Raw genomic sequence first — 17,909 nt, forward strand, 5'->3', positions numbered from 1 at the left:
TTCATACAGCATAAAATTCACCATTTTAAAGTGTACAATTCAGTGATTTTTAATACATTCACAGGGTTATGCAACCATCACCACTATCAAATTCTGAAATATTTCTTCACTGTAGAAAAGTCCTGTACTCATTAGCAGTCGCTCCCCACCCCCAGATATTCATCTGCCTTGTCTCTATGGATTTGCCTATTCTGGACATTTCATATAAATGGAGTACAATAGGTGACCTTTTGCATCTGGCTTCTCCCACTTACCATAATTTTTTAAGGGTCATCTGTGTTGTAACATGTATCAGTACTTCCTTTGTTTTTTTTTAAACAAGGTACTGTTTATTTTTTTTAATTTTTTACTTTTACTTTTTTTAGCTCTTTATTGGAATATAATTGCTTTACACTGTTGTGCCAGCTTCTGCTGTACAACAAAGTGACTCGGCTGTATTTATACATATATCCCCATATCCCCTCTCTCCCACGACTCCCTCCCACCCTCCCTATTTAGCTATGTATGCTCTTATTTAGGGTTTTCTTAGGGTTTGACTTGTCAGAAATTAAATTCTTTTATTTAGTTGTGGCACATGGGATCTTCATTGCAGCATGTTTAGTTGTGGCATGTGGGACCTTTTGCTGCAGCATGCAGGCTCTTAGTTGCAGCATACAGACGTCTTAGTTGCAGCATGCAGGCTTCTTTAGTTGCGGCATGTGAACTCATAGTTGTGGCATGTGTGGGATATAGTTCCCCGACCAGGGATGGAACCTGGGCCCGCTGCATTGGGAGTGTGGATTCTTACCCACTGGATCTCCAGGGAAGTCCCAGAAACTAAATTCTTAAATGTCTGTGAATGGTGTGAGGTACTGACCTAAATTTACCTGTTTCCATAAGGAGAGCCAATTATCCTAATGCCATTTATTGAAAAGTCTATTGTTACATCTGCTGACTTATTGTTCTGTATGTGTCACATAATAAGATTACATTGATACTTGGTTCCATTTATAAGTTCATTGCTTTCTCCATCAGTTATTCGTCTATTTGTGTGTGCCTTAATACTACACTATTTTTATTATTATGAATTTATAGTAAATTTTTCTATCTAGTAGTACAAGTTCTTTATACTTATTCTTCAAAATTTTCATGACCATTCTTATCTATTTTCTCTTCTACATGAATTATAATACAAAATTTAGTATCAGCATATTAAGTTCTGTAAGAATAAAATCCTATTGATGTCTTGATTATATTTTCATTTAATATGTAGACTATTTTGAAAAAAAAACTATGTTTATGACAATGACTCTTCCCCACATAGTATAACTTTATATTCACTTAGGTCTTTTTAAAAAATTTTTAATTAAAGCTTTATAATTTCCTTCCTAAAAGTATTACATCTTTTATAGGATTTATTTTAATATACCTTGTAATTTTTGTTGCTATTATAAATAGTACCTTTGGGAGGGGGAGTCTCAATTTTGGCATATGAATACATGTGTGTATGTGAGTGTGTTTTATGCACATAAAATATTTCACTTTACTTTGTGGTGTATCTTTTGCTATTTAGAAAGGTTTCATTTTTGTTTTAATGATATCTTTATTCCAGCAGAGTTGGGACCCAGCAATCTGTGTTGTAACAGCTGGATCCCAACTCCAGAGTTCTGATTCAACAGGTCTGGGGTAGGACATGAGAATTTGCATTTCTAACAACTTTCTAAGTGATATAGATTTACTGGCCCAGTACCACACTTGAAGAAACATTATTTTATATTAATATCTTCATATAATACTTCCTTTTAAAGATACTGTCTATTGATTCTCTTCATGAGATATAACAAAATTTGCTAGTACCCTCTTTTTGCTGATCCCTTCCTTCTGACCCAGCTTCTAATTTAAGCCTATATCTTCTTACTCCTAGTTGATATCTATGAGGTTGTCCTCCTTCTATACCCATTTTTGTTATTTGTATTATATATATATATATATATATATATATATATATATACACACACACACTTCAGAGTATATATTTGCCTCTATTTTGTCATTCCATCTTCATCACTTATTCTTGGTATTACAGGTAAATATAATTACTGCTCACCATCAAATATATGCCAAAGTACTCTATGATTTCTTGGTATCTAAAGCTTTTTTTCTATTAAATCCTTTAGAAATTATCATGGGAATAATATTTCCTGAGTTATTGCATGCTCATTATAGTTTTTATTCATATCTGAAAGTTAACTTAGTTAGATATAAACTCTTTGGCTCACACCTTCTGGTTGTTTAGACATCTCATTTATAAAGAGTAGTTTTCCAACATCACAAGCTTTGAAGATTTACCTCAGCAGGTTTCTTCTGGAGGCCGTTTTCTGAAATAACTCCATATATTATAATAAGAGTGGATTACACACAAATGGGTGGAAGACCTAAATAGACATTTCTCAAAAGAAGACATACAGATGGCTAACAAACACATGAAAAGATGCTCAACATCACTAATCATTAGAGAAACGCAAGTCAAAGCCACAATGAGGTATCACCTCACTCCAGTCAGAATGGCCATCATCAAAAAATCTAGAAACAACAAATGTTGGAAAGGGTGTGGAGAAAAGGGAACTCTCCTGCACTGTTGGTGGGAATGTAAGTTGGTATAGCCACTATGGAAAACAGTTTGGAGGTTCCTTAAAAAACTAAAAATGGAACTACCATATGATCCAGTAATCCCACTACTGGGCATATACCCAGAGAAAACCATAATCCAAAAAGAAACATATACTATAATGTTCATTGCAGCACTAGTTACAATAGCCAGGACATGAAAGCAACCTAAATGCTCATCAACGGATGAATGGATAAAGAAGATGTGGCACATATATACAATGGAATATTACTCAGCCATAAAAAGGAATGAAATGGAGCTATGTGTAATGAGGTGGATAGACCTAGAGACTGTCATACAGAGCAAAGTAAGCCATAAAGAGAAAAGCAAATACCATATGCTAACTCATATATATGGAGTATAAAAAATGGTACTGATGAACCCAGTGACAGGTTAAGAATAAAGATGCAGATGCAGAGAATGGACTGGAGGACACGGGGTTGGGGGGTGGTGAAGGAGAAGCTGGGACGAAATGAGAGAGCAGCATAGACATATATACAATACCAACTGTAAAATAGATAGCTAGTGGGAAGTTGCTGTATAACACAGGGAGATCAACTCGATGATGGGTGATGCTTTAGAGGGCCAGGACAGGGAGGGTCATGGGAGGGAGGAAGGGGACATGGGGATATATGTAAATACAGCTGATTCACTTTGGTGTACCTCAAAAACTGGTACAAGAGTGTAAAGCAATTATATTCCAATAAAGAGCTTAAAAATAAGTAAAAAAAAAAGAGTGGATTACAGATGAAAAATATGCAAGATGCAGACGCTACCTGCAGAATATATGTATGTGTGTGTGTGTGTATAAAATCTTGTGTGTATACCTAAGAATCTAGTGTCATGGGTGAGCACACCCTTGGTGGAAGAAGTGCAGCACTGGCTTGCTGCAGTGACCAATTCTGCCTGAGCACTGGAGAGTCCTTGGGAAAATAAGTGAGGCCATCACAGTGCACTCTGGGCTGCATTTCTTCCATTTTTCCACTTCTACTTCTACTTTGGGTCTCTCCTAAAGGCATTTGAACCCCCATCCTAATTAAGTCCCATCCATAGCCCAGGCCAAAACAGAAATTTTTCTTTGGTGTATAACTATTCTGTTGATGGATTTATTTTTTCTAAACTGTACTTTCACAAGGTCCAGTTTGAGGTATCTTTTTTTCCCCTAAACTGTACTTTCACAGACCTTTGAGGTTCTCCATTCCAATTTTATGCCTTTCAAGGACCCAAGGGCTTATTTGCAGTCTTCTGTGAATATTAACACTTGAGCCTAGGACTTTTACTTCTGGTTAGATTGAAGACAGTTACAAAAGATTGTCGTAACAGCCCTAAAAGAGAGAATCATCCAGATAAGTTACAAGATCATAGTTTTAAAAACTCATCAGGGAACTTCCCTGGTGGTGCAGTGGTTAAGAATCCAGCTGCCAATGCAGGGGACACGAGTTCGATCTGTGGTCTCACATGCTTCGGAGCAACTAAGCCTGTGCACCACTACTACTAAGCCTGCATGCTAGAGCCTTCAAGCCACAACTACTGAGCGCACGTGCCACAACTACTGAAGCCCACATGCCTAGAGCCTGTGTTCCTTAACAAGAGAAGCCACTGCAGTGAGAAACCCACACACTGCAATGAAGAGTAGCCCCCACTCTCCACAACTAGAGAAGCCCGTGCGCAGCAATGAAGACCCAACGCAGCCAATAAATAAATAAATACATAAAGATAAATAAATTTTTAAAAACTCATCAGAATTTGGTTTCAGCTATGACATGTAAAGAGTTTGGAAGTTGTCAGTCTCGTCCTTACAATAGGAAAAACCTGACCAAATTGAGAAGCAATGAATTGAACTTATCAGACAACTGAGGTTGCAGGGCAAACTGCCACCCCAAAATCTGCAGAGACTGGCAAATCCAGAGTCACAGATAAAACCTATTTTTCTGGAGCAGAAAATCCATTTACTTAAATGGTAATCTTGGTGAACTGCAAGAGGTTGAGTGTGGACTAACTTGAGAGAAAAAAATTCCTGGGGACTACAGTCTTAAGGGGGAACAAACTCATGGATTTTTACCTCCATGCATCCCATGAGGTTCTTATCGTAAAGAGCCAAAAATAATCTCCTCATGGTTCTGGCAAGGGAGGGGAGAGTATGCATTGTCCGTAACAAAGTGTTATACAAACAAAGCTGTCTCTATAACAAAGGTCTGCTCTCCAGGAGAAAATACTTTATTCCATCTGGGGAAAGGGCCTAGGCCCATCAAAAACCTGTAGTTTAATCGTGAGATTATAGAATGCATCTTCTGTTTCACACCTTACCACCACATCAATAAGCTCCAATATAATGAGTGGATTATAGATTAAAGATATGCAAGATGCAGACTACCTGATGAGTAGTTCTTAGGGCATACCAAAGACCAAATGAGACAAAAATCAAGGACACTAGAGCAATATTAAGCCTTGACATCTACAGCTACTACAAATATTAAACACAACCCAACGTGTAGCAAGATTAAAACAAAATCTCACACTAAAGGTCTATTTATCTCAGCACTATTACCCAATATATCATGCCTGGCTTTCAACAACAACAAAAAAATAAGGCATGCTAAAAGGCAAGAATAAACAGAGTCTGAAGATACAAAATAAACATCAGAGCCAAACTCAGATATGACAAAGACTTTAGAATTAACAAACATGATTCATGTGGTTAGGGCTCTAATGGAAAAAGTAGATGATATTTAAGAACAGATAGATGGGTAATGTAAGCTGAGAGATAGAAACTCTACAAAAGTATCAAGAGGAAAAGCTAGAAATCAAAAACACTGTAACAAAAATAAAGAATGCCTTTGATGGGCTCATCAGTAGACTGGACATGGCCAAGGAGAGAATCAGTGAATGTAAAAATAGGTCGAGAGAAACCTCCCAAACTGAAATGCAAAGAGAAAAAAGAATTAATGAAAATTCAGAATAGAACATATATGAACTATGGGGAAATTTCAAGAGGTGTAACATACACTTAATTGGTTAACAGAAAGAAACAAAGAAGCTGATGAAATATTTGAGGTAATGATGCCTGAGAATTTTAAAAACTTATTGACAAAAATCAAACCACAGATCCAGAAAGCTCAGAGAACATCAAGAATATATCACATTCAAGAAGCCAGATGTAGGGAAAAACACCTTACCTTTAGTAGAACAAGAACAAGAATTACAGAGGACTTCTCATCAGTCACCATGAAAGTAAGAAGAAAGTAGAGTAAAATAGTTAAAGTATTGAAAGAAAAAACCCACCACTTAGAATTCTATATGTAATGAAATTATCTTTCAAAGGTAAATAAGAAATAAAAACTTTCTCAGAAAAACAAAAACTGAGGAAATTCATCACCAACAGATATGCCTTGCAATTAATATTAAAAGAAGTTCTTCAGGGAGAAGGAAAATAATATCTGTCAGGAACTTGAATCTCCATTCAGAAGGGAAGATCATCAGAAAAAGAGTAAAGATAAAATTAATTTTTAAAGTTTTATTATTATTAATTGATCTAAAAGACAATTATTTAAAGTAATAAAAGTAGCAATGTGTTGAGTGATTATAGCATATAAAAAGGCTTAATGACTTAAAGAAAAATCTTAGGGGATTAGAGCAAGGAATTAGGAATACTCTGTTATAAGATTTATGCACTACATGTGAAGTAGTTTAGTGTTACTTAGAGGTGAACTCAGATTAGTTAAAAAATGTATCACAAACTCTAGGGCAATCACTAAAGAAAACTTAAAAAGAAGTATAATTGAAATGCTAAGAAAGAAGATAAAATTAAATCATATAAAATAATTAAAACCAGAGAAGGCAGAAAAAGAGGGGGAAAAAAGCAAAGAAGAAATGTAACAAATAGTAAAGTTACCAAAAATAGTAGATGTTAGTCTGAAATTATCAATAGTCACTTTCAACATAAATGGCCTAAACATACCAATCAAAACAAACAGCTTGTCAGTGTGAATTTTACAAAAAGATCCCAACTATATGTCATTGACAGGAAATGAATTTAAAATCTATAAACTCAAATAGGTTAAAAGTTAAGGGATGGAAAAAGAAATTCCATACCAATACTAAATTTAAAAAAACTAGAGTGGCTATATTAATTTCAGACAAAGTGGACTTGAGAAAAAGGAAAACTATCAGGGATAAAGAGGGGCATTATATAGTGATAAGGGGTCAGTTCTCCATAAAGATATGACAGTCCTAAACATGTATGTAATTAACCACCAAAGCATCAAAATATTTGAAGCATAGACTTCAAGTTAAAAGTTGTTTCAGGACAAAGAACGGGAATGATATCAGCAAGATGGCAGAATAGGAAGCCTTGGATCCTACATTCCTTCCACAGAAATACCAGTTCAACAACAATACACAGAACAATTTCCTTTGTGAGAAATCCAGAAACTAGTTAAGAGGCTGCTGCATCCCCAGTGATGTGAAACCAGCCACAATAAAACCAGTAGGAATATTTGCAACACACTCTCAACATAAGCACTACTAACACCACAGTGCCACATGACTGAAGGAACACCCACAGCTCCCAGCTTATGCCTGGGGATGAAAGGACTAGGCCATATAACCAATATTCCGATTTTTCTGTGGGCTGACTGAGACATTGGCTTCTCTCTCACCTGTCTTAGAGTGCTGATGGGACCCAAAGTACTCTAGTCACATGGGAACCATTAAGAACAAAAACTGTGGTTTCAACTAGCAGTTAGCATAAACCATATCCCTACTCCCTAGCTCAGTGCAGAATGAAAAATCTCCAGCCTCCAGCTTCTTCCTGTGGAGAAAAGGAAAGGACTGGACCATATATCCAACATTCTGATTTTTTTTGAGGGGGGTGGGGATGGGGCGCTGCATAAGGCTCTGGCTTCTGTCTTGCCTGTATAACAGTGCTAATGGAACCTGTCATAGTCAAGGTGCCTGGGGGCCACTGAGAACAAGGACAGCATTTTGAAATAGCATAAAAGTTTGAGAGGTCCCCAGAATCTCTGGACAGGCTGATTGCTGAGGGTCTTCCCATGCATGAGACCAGTCTATGAAGACTAACAAAGGTTGATGTGTTGTTTAATGCACAGACATCAACATAAAGAGTCAGGAACATGAAGGAAAAGGGAATATATTCCAAACAACAGAACAAGATAAAATCCCCAGAAATCAACCCTAATTAAATGGAGACATGATTTAACTGACAGAGAATTCAAAAAACACTGTTATAAAAATGCTCAGTGAGATCAGGAGAACAATGCATGAGTAAAGTGAGAATTTCAACAAGAGACTGAAAATATTAAAAATGATCAAACAGAAATTATGAAGCTGAAGAATACAATAATTGAACTGAAAAATTCACCAGAGGGGTTCAGTATCAGAATACAAGTAGAAAAAAATCAGTGAATTTAATGATATGTCATTGGAAATTATCCAGTAAGAGGAGCAAAAAGAAAAAGAATGAAAATAATGAAGAAAGCTTAAGGGACTTAAGGGACAACATCAAATAGATCAATGTATGCATTACAGGAGTCCCAGAAGGAGAAGAGAGAAAAGGACAGAAAATGTATTCAAATAAACAATGGCTGAAAACTTCTCAAATCTGGGGGAAAAAATAGACATCCAGATGCAAAAAGCCCAATGGATCCCAAATAAGATGAACTAAAACAAATCCATGCAAGAAACATAATATAATATATACTGTACATTATATTATTACATATAAAATTATATATAATATATTATATGATAGTAATATAATAATAATATCAAATTGTCAAAAGGCAGAAACAGAATTTTGGAAGCAAGAGAAAAAGTGGGTTGTCACATATAAGGGAACCCCCAAAAGACCATCAGCAGATTTCTCAGCAGAAACATTGCAGGCCAGAAGGGAGTGAGTTGATATATTCAAAGTGCAGAAAGAACAAAAATGTCAGCCAAGAATACTAAACTCAGCAAAACTGCCTTTCAAAATGAAGGAGCAATAAAGACTTTCCTAGACAAAAGCTGAAGGAGTTCATTACCACTAGACCTGCCTCACAAGAGATGCTAAAGAGAGTTCTTCAAGTTGAAAAAAAAGGATGCTATACAGTAATATAAAAGCATATAAATGTATAGAACTCACTGATTAAGGTAAATATATAGAGAAATACAGAACATTTTAATACTATATCAGTGGTGGATAAATCACTTTTAATTCTAGCACAAAAGTTAAAAGACAGAAGCATTAAGAATAACTATATCAGTAAATATATGTTAAGGAATACACAATATAAAATGTTTAAATTGTGACATCAGCAGTAAAATGGGAGAGAAGTAAAAGTGTAGTTTCTAAATTGAAGTTAAGTTGTTATCAACTTAAAGCAGACTGTTATAACTATAAGTTGTTTTATGTAATTCCCATGGTAACCACAAAGAAACACCTGTAATAGACATACAAAAGAGAGATAAGAATGAAATAATATCAATACAAAAATCAACGAAATACAAAGGAAGACAGCAAGAGAGAAAAAGAGTGACAAAAGAACTACAAGAAAACAAAAACAACAAAATGACAATAGTAAGTCCTTCTTACCAATAATTACTTTAACTATAAATGGATTGAAAATCCCAATCATAAGACAACAGTAGCTAAATGGATTTAAAAACAACAAGATTCATGTATCTGCTGTCTACAAGAGACTCACTTTAGCTTTAAGGGCACATATAGGCTGAATGTGAAGGGATGGGAAAAAATATTCCATGCAAGTGATAAACAAAAGAAAGCAGGGGTGGTTATATCAATGAAATAGCCTTTAAATCAAAAGTTGTCACAAGACAACAATGATAAAAGGATCCATTCACCAAGAAGAAATAAAATATACATGCACCAAACATCAGAGCATCCAAAAATATAACTCAAGCATTGACAGAACTATTGGGAGAAAGAGACACCAACAGTAATAGCAGGAGACTTCAATATTTCCTTTCAATTATTGATAGGGCATCAAGACAGAAAATCATTAAGAAAACAGAAGACCTGAAAAATGCTATAGACCAAATAGACCTAACAGACATATACAGAACTTTCTAGCCAACAGTAGCAGAATATAATTTTTTCAAGCACAAACAGAATATTCTCCAGCGTAAATCACACATTAGGTAACAAAATGAGTCTTAATAAATTTAAGTAGAATGAAGCCATACAAAGTACTTTTTCCAACAAAAACGAAATTGAATTAGAAATAAGTAACAGAAGGAAAACTAGAAAATTCACAAATATGTTTAAATTAAGCAACACACTCTTGAATAACCAAGGGTCAAAGAGGAAAACAAGTGGCAAATTAGAAAATACCTTGAGGTAAATGAAAATGAAAACACAACATACCAAAATTCATGAGATTCAGAAAAAGGAGGCAAGAATATACAATGGAAAAAAGACAGCCTCTTCAATAAGTGGTGCTGGGAGAATTGGACAGCAACATGTAAAAGAATGAAATTAGAACACTTCCTAACACCATACACAAAAATAAACTCAAAATGGATTAAAGACCTCAATGTAAGGCCAGACACTATAAAACTCCTAGAGAAAAACACAGGTAGAACACTCTATGACATACATCAAAGCAAGATCCTTTTTGACCCACCTCCTAGAATCATGGAAATAAAATCAAGAATAAATAAATGGGACCTAATGAAACTTCAAAGCTTTTGCACAGCGAAAGAAACCATAAACAAGACAAGAAGGCAACCCTCAGAGTGGGAGAAAATACTTGCCAATGAAGCAAAGGACAAAGGATTAATCTCCAAAATATATAAGCAGCTCATGCAGCTTAATACCAAAAAAGCAAATAACCCAATCCACAAATGGGCGGAAGACCTAAATAGACATTTCTCAAAAGAAGACATACAGATGGCTCACAGACACATGAAAAGATGCTCAACATCACTAATCATCAGAGAAACGCAAGTCAAAGCCACAATGAGGTATCACCTCACACCAATCAGAATGTCCATCATCAAAAAATCTAGAAACAACAAATGCTGGAGAGGGTGTGGAGAAAAGGGAACGCTCCTGCACTGTTGGTGGGAATGTACGTTGGTACAGCCACTACAGAAAACAGTTTGGAGGTTTCTTAAAAAACTAAAAATGGAACTACCATATGATCCAGTAATCCCACTACTGGGCATATACCCAGAGGAAACCATAATCCAAAAAGAAACATGTACCATAATGTTTATTGCAGCACTATTTACAATAGCCAGGACATGGAAGAAACCTAAATGCCCATCAATAGATGAATGGATAAAGAAGATGTGGCATATGTATACAATGGAATATTACTCAGCCATAAAAAGGAATGAAATGGAGCTATATGTAATGAGGTGGATAGACCTAGAGTCTGTCATACAGAGTGAAGTAAGCCAGAAAGAGAAAAACAAATATTGTATGCTAACTCATATGTACGGAATCTAAAAAAAAATAAAAGAAAAAATAAAATGGTACTGATTAACCCAGCGACAAGACAAGAATAAAGTTGCAGATGCAGAGAATGGCCTGGAGGACACAAGGTTGGGGGGGTGGGGGGCAAAGGGGAAGCTGGGACGAAGTGAGAGAGTAGCATAGACATATATATACTACCAACTGTAAAATAGCCAGTGGGAAGTTGCTGTATAACAAAGGGAGATCAACTCAATGATGGGTGATGCCTTAGAGGGCTGGGATGGGGAGGGGGGGGAGTTGCGGGAGGGTGGGAATATGGGGATATGTGTATAAATACAGCTGATTGACTTTGGTGTACCTCAAAGACTGGTACAAGAGTGTAAAGCAATTATATTCCAATGAAGAGCCAAAAAAAAAAAAATGGCATAGAACATGAATAAGCATTCACAAAAGAGAAAGCTCCCCTCCAAAAAAAAAATTAGATTTAAGAAGTTATACATTCATATAAAGAGTTAGATAGACCTTCCAAGTGTATTATAGAAAAACAGCATCTTCCCAACTTCCCACTCCCTGTAAGTCACACTCCTCAAGTTTTTAGCTAATTATTTTGGTATTTATTTCCATATACTTAAAAAAATTCTACTATTTAATGTCACGTGATACATCTAAAGTAACATAAACTTCTGAGAATCAGGATCTCACAGGTAATATTGTCAATGGAAATTAAATTCAATTAGAAATAAAATATATATTTAATATTTTCAAACAAAAAAAGAATAAAGATCTCTAATTATTTTCACCTTAATGAGCTAGAAAAAGAACAAACTACACCTAAATTTAGCATTAAAGACCTAAATAAATGGAAAAACACCTGTATTCATTGATTGGCCTACTTATTGTTAAAATAGCAACACTCCACAAAGCAATCTACGGATTCAATGCAACCTCCATCAATGTCCCAGTGGCCTTTTTTGAAGAAATGGAAATTCGAACCCTAAAATTCATGCAAAATTGTAAAGGAATCTGAATAGTCAATTTTGAAAATGAAGAACAAATTAGGGGTACTTATACTTCCTTATTTCAAAACTTACTTCGAAGCTAGTTCTTTTCGGCTGCTATAACAAAATGTAAACTGGGTGCCTTATGAACAATAAACATTTATTTCTCACAGTTCTTGAGGCTGGGAAGTCCAAGAACATGGCACTTCCTGGTTCACAGATGGCCATCTTTCCACCGTATCCTCACAGATGCTCCACCTCCTAATACCATCATCTTGGGGGTTAGGATTTCAACATAGGAATTTTAGAGCAATACAAACATTCAGACTATAGCACCATAGCAATCAAAACATTGTGGTACTGGCATAAGAATAGACAATGGAAACTATAAATCAATGAAATGGAATTGGGAGTTGAATAATGAACCCAAACATTTACATGTAATAGATTTTCTATGAAGGTGTTAAGACCATTCAATAGGTTCTCAATTTTTATGAGGTTTGTTTCCAGTTCTCTAGTTAGTGTACTACTTTCCCCTTATCCAGTACAATCATTGTAATACCATCAATGTAAAAGACTAGCATAATATTTTATGGAACTCAAGATAGTCAGCATATATGTATATTATGGCACAGAGTAGGAGAGTTGATGTAGCCATGAAGCCAGATTATGAAGGTGCACTGTTGGTCTTTTCGGGTAAAACTAAGCTGATTCTTGTGATCCTTGCAAACTTACAGAAAGAAAAAGCATTCTCCAGGTCAATAGCTGCATACAAGGTGTCAAGGGACATACTGATTAGCTCTAGTAAATACAGCACATCTGGAAAGCAGCTGTCACCATCTGATGAAGTTTACAAGAGTCCACAGTCATTCTCCAAGATTCATCCTATATCTACACAGCCCAAACACAGGAATTAAATGAGGATATGATAGGTATCAACATCCTCCTTCTTTTAAGTCTGTGATGGTGTCACTAATCCCTACAGTTCCCACAAGCATTAAGTTTTGTTGTTGGTTTATTATCCGTGTACAAAGGGGAAGTTCCTGAGGCTTATACTTGATTCCTCCTACAATAACAGCTCTCGTTTCATAGATCAGAGAGCAAATGTGGAGATTTTGCCATTGATTGAATATGTCTACTATAATTATATATATTCAAGAACTGGGGGGAGAAGTAATAACCAGAAAGAGGGTTATCTCACGTATTTAGCCACTGTGATTCAAACACAGGTCAAAATACTTACTATTTTGCCACCATAAGCCCACATTTAGACTTACAGATCAGACTGACGATTTGGGTCCTCAGAAATTAACGTTGACTCAGAGAGAGTGTCTACTTTTCCCCAAAAAGGTCTGAATATTTTTTTCCTCAGTGTTGTCACCATGGCTACAGGCTCCTTTGTAAAAGGTTAGGAGAAAATATTTACATTATGTATTTATGGCAATGCTGAAGGGTATTTCTTCATGGGACCTAGTCTCTCCTTCAATCACAGACCCCTGTCTCTGTGAACATCCTAGGTCTTGGAACTGGGTTCTTAGAAGTCATGAATTTCCATTTTAATGATTCAAGTCAAGTTTCTATCAGATCTGGAGTTTTCTTGTTAGTTAGATCAAGTATCATTTTAGTATTATGCTTACCTATTTCATTCCTAATGACACCGTGATGAATTAGCTATCATCAAAGATCCTTGAGGACTAAGTTATTGTGATCATAACTTTGTCCTCGTTTCCAGTTATGGTACTTACTTTCATCTTATCTCGTGTAGTTAAGGGCTGACAGTTAGTCTTTGCTACTCTGGGATCTCCTCGTACTGACAGAAATGTGTGTTTATCTCAATGTTAGACTTCCCTACTGTCATACCTGGCCCACAAGATAGACAGTAACCACAGAGCATTTCAAGGGTACTGGTTGGGGTAGATTGCACATATAGCTACAATTCTTCTCTACTCCTTATATTCATGCCCCTTTGCTCTGTGGTGACTATCTTCCTATGAAGAGGTGGAATACATTTCCCCATGCCTTGAATCTAGTATAGCTTTGTAACTTGCTTTGGCCAATAGAATGAAACAAAAGCGACACTGCACCAGTTCTGAGCCCAAGCCTCAAGAGGCCTTGCATACTTCCACTTGCTCTTTTGGAACCTTATTCAGATGCCATATAAACAAGCCTACACTAGCCTGCTGGAGCATGAAAAAACAGTGTGGAACAGAGATAAGCCACTTAAGCTAAGGCCTTCCAAGATTAGCGAGTCCTCAGTTGCATGAATAAGTCCAGCCAAGGTAAGCTGAGCCTGGCCCAGGACAGCAGAACTACTCAGTCAATCCATGAAATTATGATTTAAATAAGTGTGTTTTTTTAAGCTTCTAAGTTTTAGTGTGGTTTGTTAAATAGCACTAGGTGACTAATATACCAGTGCTCCTCTTACTAATATATTTCTCAAAGCCTTAGAGAAGGGACTGTTCTCTGTGCCATCATGGGGTACAGAGTGTCTATATGGGTGGTGGTAGTGGTAGTGGCAATGGTGAGTGTAGAAATTGCATTTTGCAAATTCACTCCATCATTCCTATCCCCTAAGCCTTTAGATTCTTTCCTCTACATCGTGTCATGGAAACTCTAGCATCACAATCTCATTAAATATAAGCCACCATTCCACTCCAAATTTTAGTCAACTAGCCAATTAAGCTACTAGAGCTACTTCCCTCTGCAGAAGCAAATGAATTAAATCCAGAGTCTTTGGTAAGTATACCTATATCAATGAATTTGGCCTGATATGGTGTTAGATTCCATCTTTCTTGGTAAAACACCGTTATAATCCATTCCAGTACATATTCCCTCAGGTTTGTGGCAATATAACAAATATAATAAAATCTTTAAATTTTGATCAAATAGAAACTATTTCCTCTTGAGTCAGACTTTACACTTGCCCACCAGAAACATGCTGAGATCTTGATTCTAATGATGAGTCTAGTGGCAAAAAACAATAGGGGAGTAGATCTTGAGGAGAATAGAGATCCTCTTGAAAAGCAACTTTGGAAAACAATTTGACAGTATCTACTAAAGCTGACCATATGCATATTCTATGACCCAGCAGTTATATTCCTAGGTTTGTACCTAACAGAAATGCATGCACATGTGCAACAAAAGACATGTACCAAACATGTTCATAGCAGTACTATACATTACTTCCCCAAACTGGAGATAACCTTAATGCTCATCAACAGTAGAACTGATGAATAAATTGTGGTATAGTTACACAATGAAATTCTATACAGTAATGAGGATGAATGAGCTGGTGCTATACACAACATTAAGGATGAATCTCATAAAAATATTTAGGGATGAAGACAACTATAACTAAGTAAGTAAATAAATAAATGAAAAATAACCAAAGATTTCATTAATATAAATTTCAAAAAGAGGCAAAACTGATTTATACTGATAAGTCAGAATATTGGTTATCCTGAAGAAGGCTCCTGTGGTCCTGGCAATGTTCTATGTATTGACCTAATTTGTGGCTACACAGGTGTGTTCATTTTGTGTGTATCACTGAGTTGTATACTTATAATATCTTAACTTTTCTGTATTTGTGTCACATTCAAATTTAAAATGTTTTTAAGCGAATCAAAACCACAATGTAAGGTGTCACCTCACACCTGTTAGGATGGCTATTATTAAAAATACAATAAATAACAAGTGTTGCCAAGGATGTGGAGAAAAGGGAACCCTTGTACACTATTGCTAGGAATGTAAATTGATACAGCCATTGTGGAAAACAGTATAGAGGTTCTTCAAAAAATTGAGAACAGAACTACCATTTGATCCAGCAATTCCACTTCTGGGTATGTATACAAAGAAAACAAAAACACTAATTTGAAAAGATATATACACCTCCATGTTCAATGCATCATTATTTACAATAGCCAAGACATGGAAACAATATAAGTGTCCACTGACAGATGAATGGATAATGCTATACAATGGAATATTATTCAGCCATAAAAGAATGAAACCTTTCCATTTGTGACAACATGGATGGACACTGAGGGCAGTATGCTAAGTGAAATAACTTAGAGAAAGACAAATACCATATGATCTCACTTATATGTGGAAGCTAAAACAAAAACAATCAGTGAGCTCAAATATACAGAGAACAGATTGGTGGTTGCCAGAGGTGCAGGGTGGGTAAAATGGGTGAAGGGGATCAAAAGGTACAAATTTCTAGTTATAATATAAATGTCATGGGGATATAATGTACAACATGGTGACTATAGTTAATAATACTGTATCACATATTTGAAAGTTGATAAGAGAGTAAATCTTAAAAGTTCTCATCACAAGAAAAAACATTTTAACTATGTGTGGTGATGGATATTAACTAAATGTTACTATGATTATTTTGCAATGTATACAAACATAGAATCATTACAGTATACACCTGAAACCAATATAATGTTATAAGCCAATGATACCTCAATAAAAATAAATTTTAAAAAACCAATAAACAAAAAAAAGAGTTAAAGATGTTTAAAAAGTCAGCAATACCATTTCTGGCTTCTAATGAAAGATCTTTGGGGTAGAATGATCATGAAGCTTTGGCTTCCTAACAAATGTTAATGATATCTCAGGTCACACTGGGATAAGAAAACTGAACTGAGGGAGCATTTGCTTATGTGATAATTTTTGGCTTAAAAACAGGACACTAAAAACAGACACAAAAGGATTATGTTGAATCCCTACATTACACCATATACAAAAATTAACTCAAAATGGATAAAAGACCTAAATGTAAGAGCTAAAACTTCTTCTAAGCTATACCTTAGGAGAAAACAGGTATAAATCTTCATGACTTTGGTTGAAGCAATGGTTTCTTAGATATGACATCAAAAGCACAAATAGCAAAATAAAAAAGTAGATAAGCTTGACATCATCAAAATTAAACACTTTTTTGCTTTAAAGGATACCATCAAGAAAGTGAAACTTTCCCTGTGTGTGCTCTCAGGCAACAGGAAACTGCCTACGTGAGCTCTGGGGGTGGATGCGAGTTGCCACTGCCATCCTGGGCTCCAGAGTCAGGCATGGGCTGCTGACATTACTAACAGACCTGTGAGCAGCCATCATGTGCTGGCCCATTGTCCCAGGAGTATGCGGGCTGCCACTGCTGCTGAGAGACATGGGAGCAGCAGCCAATCATGGCCCCTGCTGTTGTGGGATTGTGTGGGCTGCTGCATCAGCTAAGAGACCTGGGACCAGGTGCCAATCACTGCCTCCACCATCACAGGAGTGTGCACAAGCTGCCACAACTGCACACCACATATCAAAGGGATAATGACCAGCACACATTGAGGAAAGGGGCAGCAAGCATACAAACTAAAAGCAGCCCCTCGATTCCAGACAAGATGGGGGAGTAGAAGGACTTGAGCTCACTCCCTCTCATGGAAACACCAAAATCACAACTAACTGATGAATAACCATTGACTAAAAAGACTGGAACCTACCAAAAAAAAAAAAAGATATTTTACATCGAAAGACAAAGAGGAAGCCCCAAAGAGATGGTAGGATGGGGCATTTTTTGTAATATAATCAAATCCCATACCCGCTGGGTGGGTGACCTACAAGTGGAAAATAATTATATAGCAGAAGTTCTCCCACAGGAGTGAGAGTTCTGAGCCCCACATCAGGCTCCCCAGCCTGAGGGTCTGGCATCAGGAAGAGAAGCCCCCAGAGCATTTGGCTTTAAAGGCCATTGGAGCTTGAGTGCAGGAGCTCCACAGGACTGGGAGAAACAGAGACTCCATTCTTACAGGGCACACACAAGGTTTCACAT

Source organism: Hippopotamus amphibius, chromosome X (genome assembly GCF_030028045.1).
Source record: "Hippopotamus amphibius kiboko isolate mHipAmp2 chromosome X, mHipAmp2.hap2, whole genome shotgun sequence".
In the NCBI taxonomy this organism is placed as follows: domain Eukaryota; kingdom Metazoa; phylum Chordata; class Mammalia; order Artiodactyla; family Hippopotamidae; genus Hippopotamus; species Hippopotamus amphibius.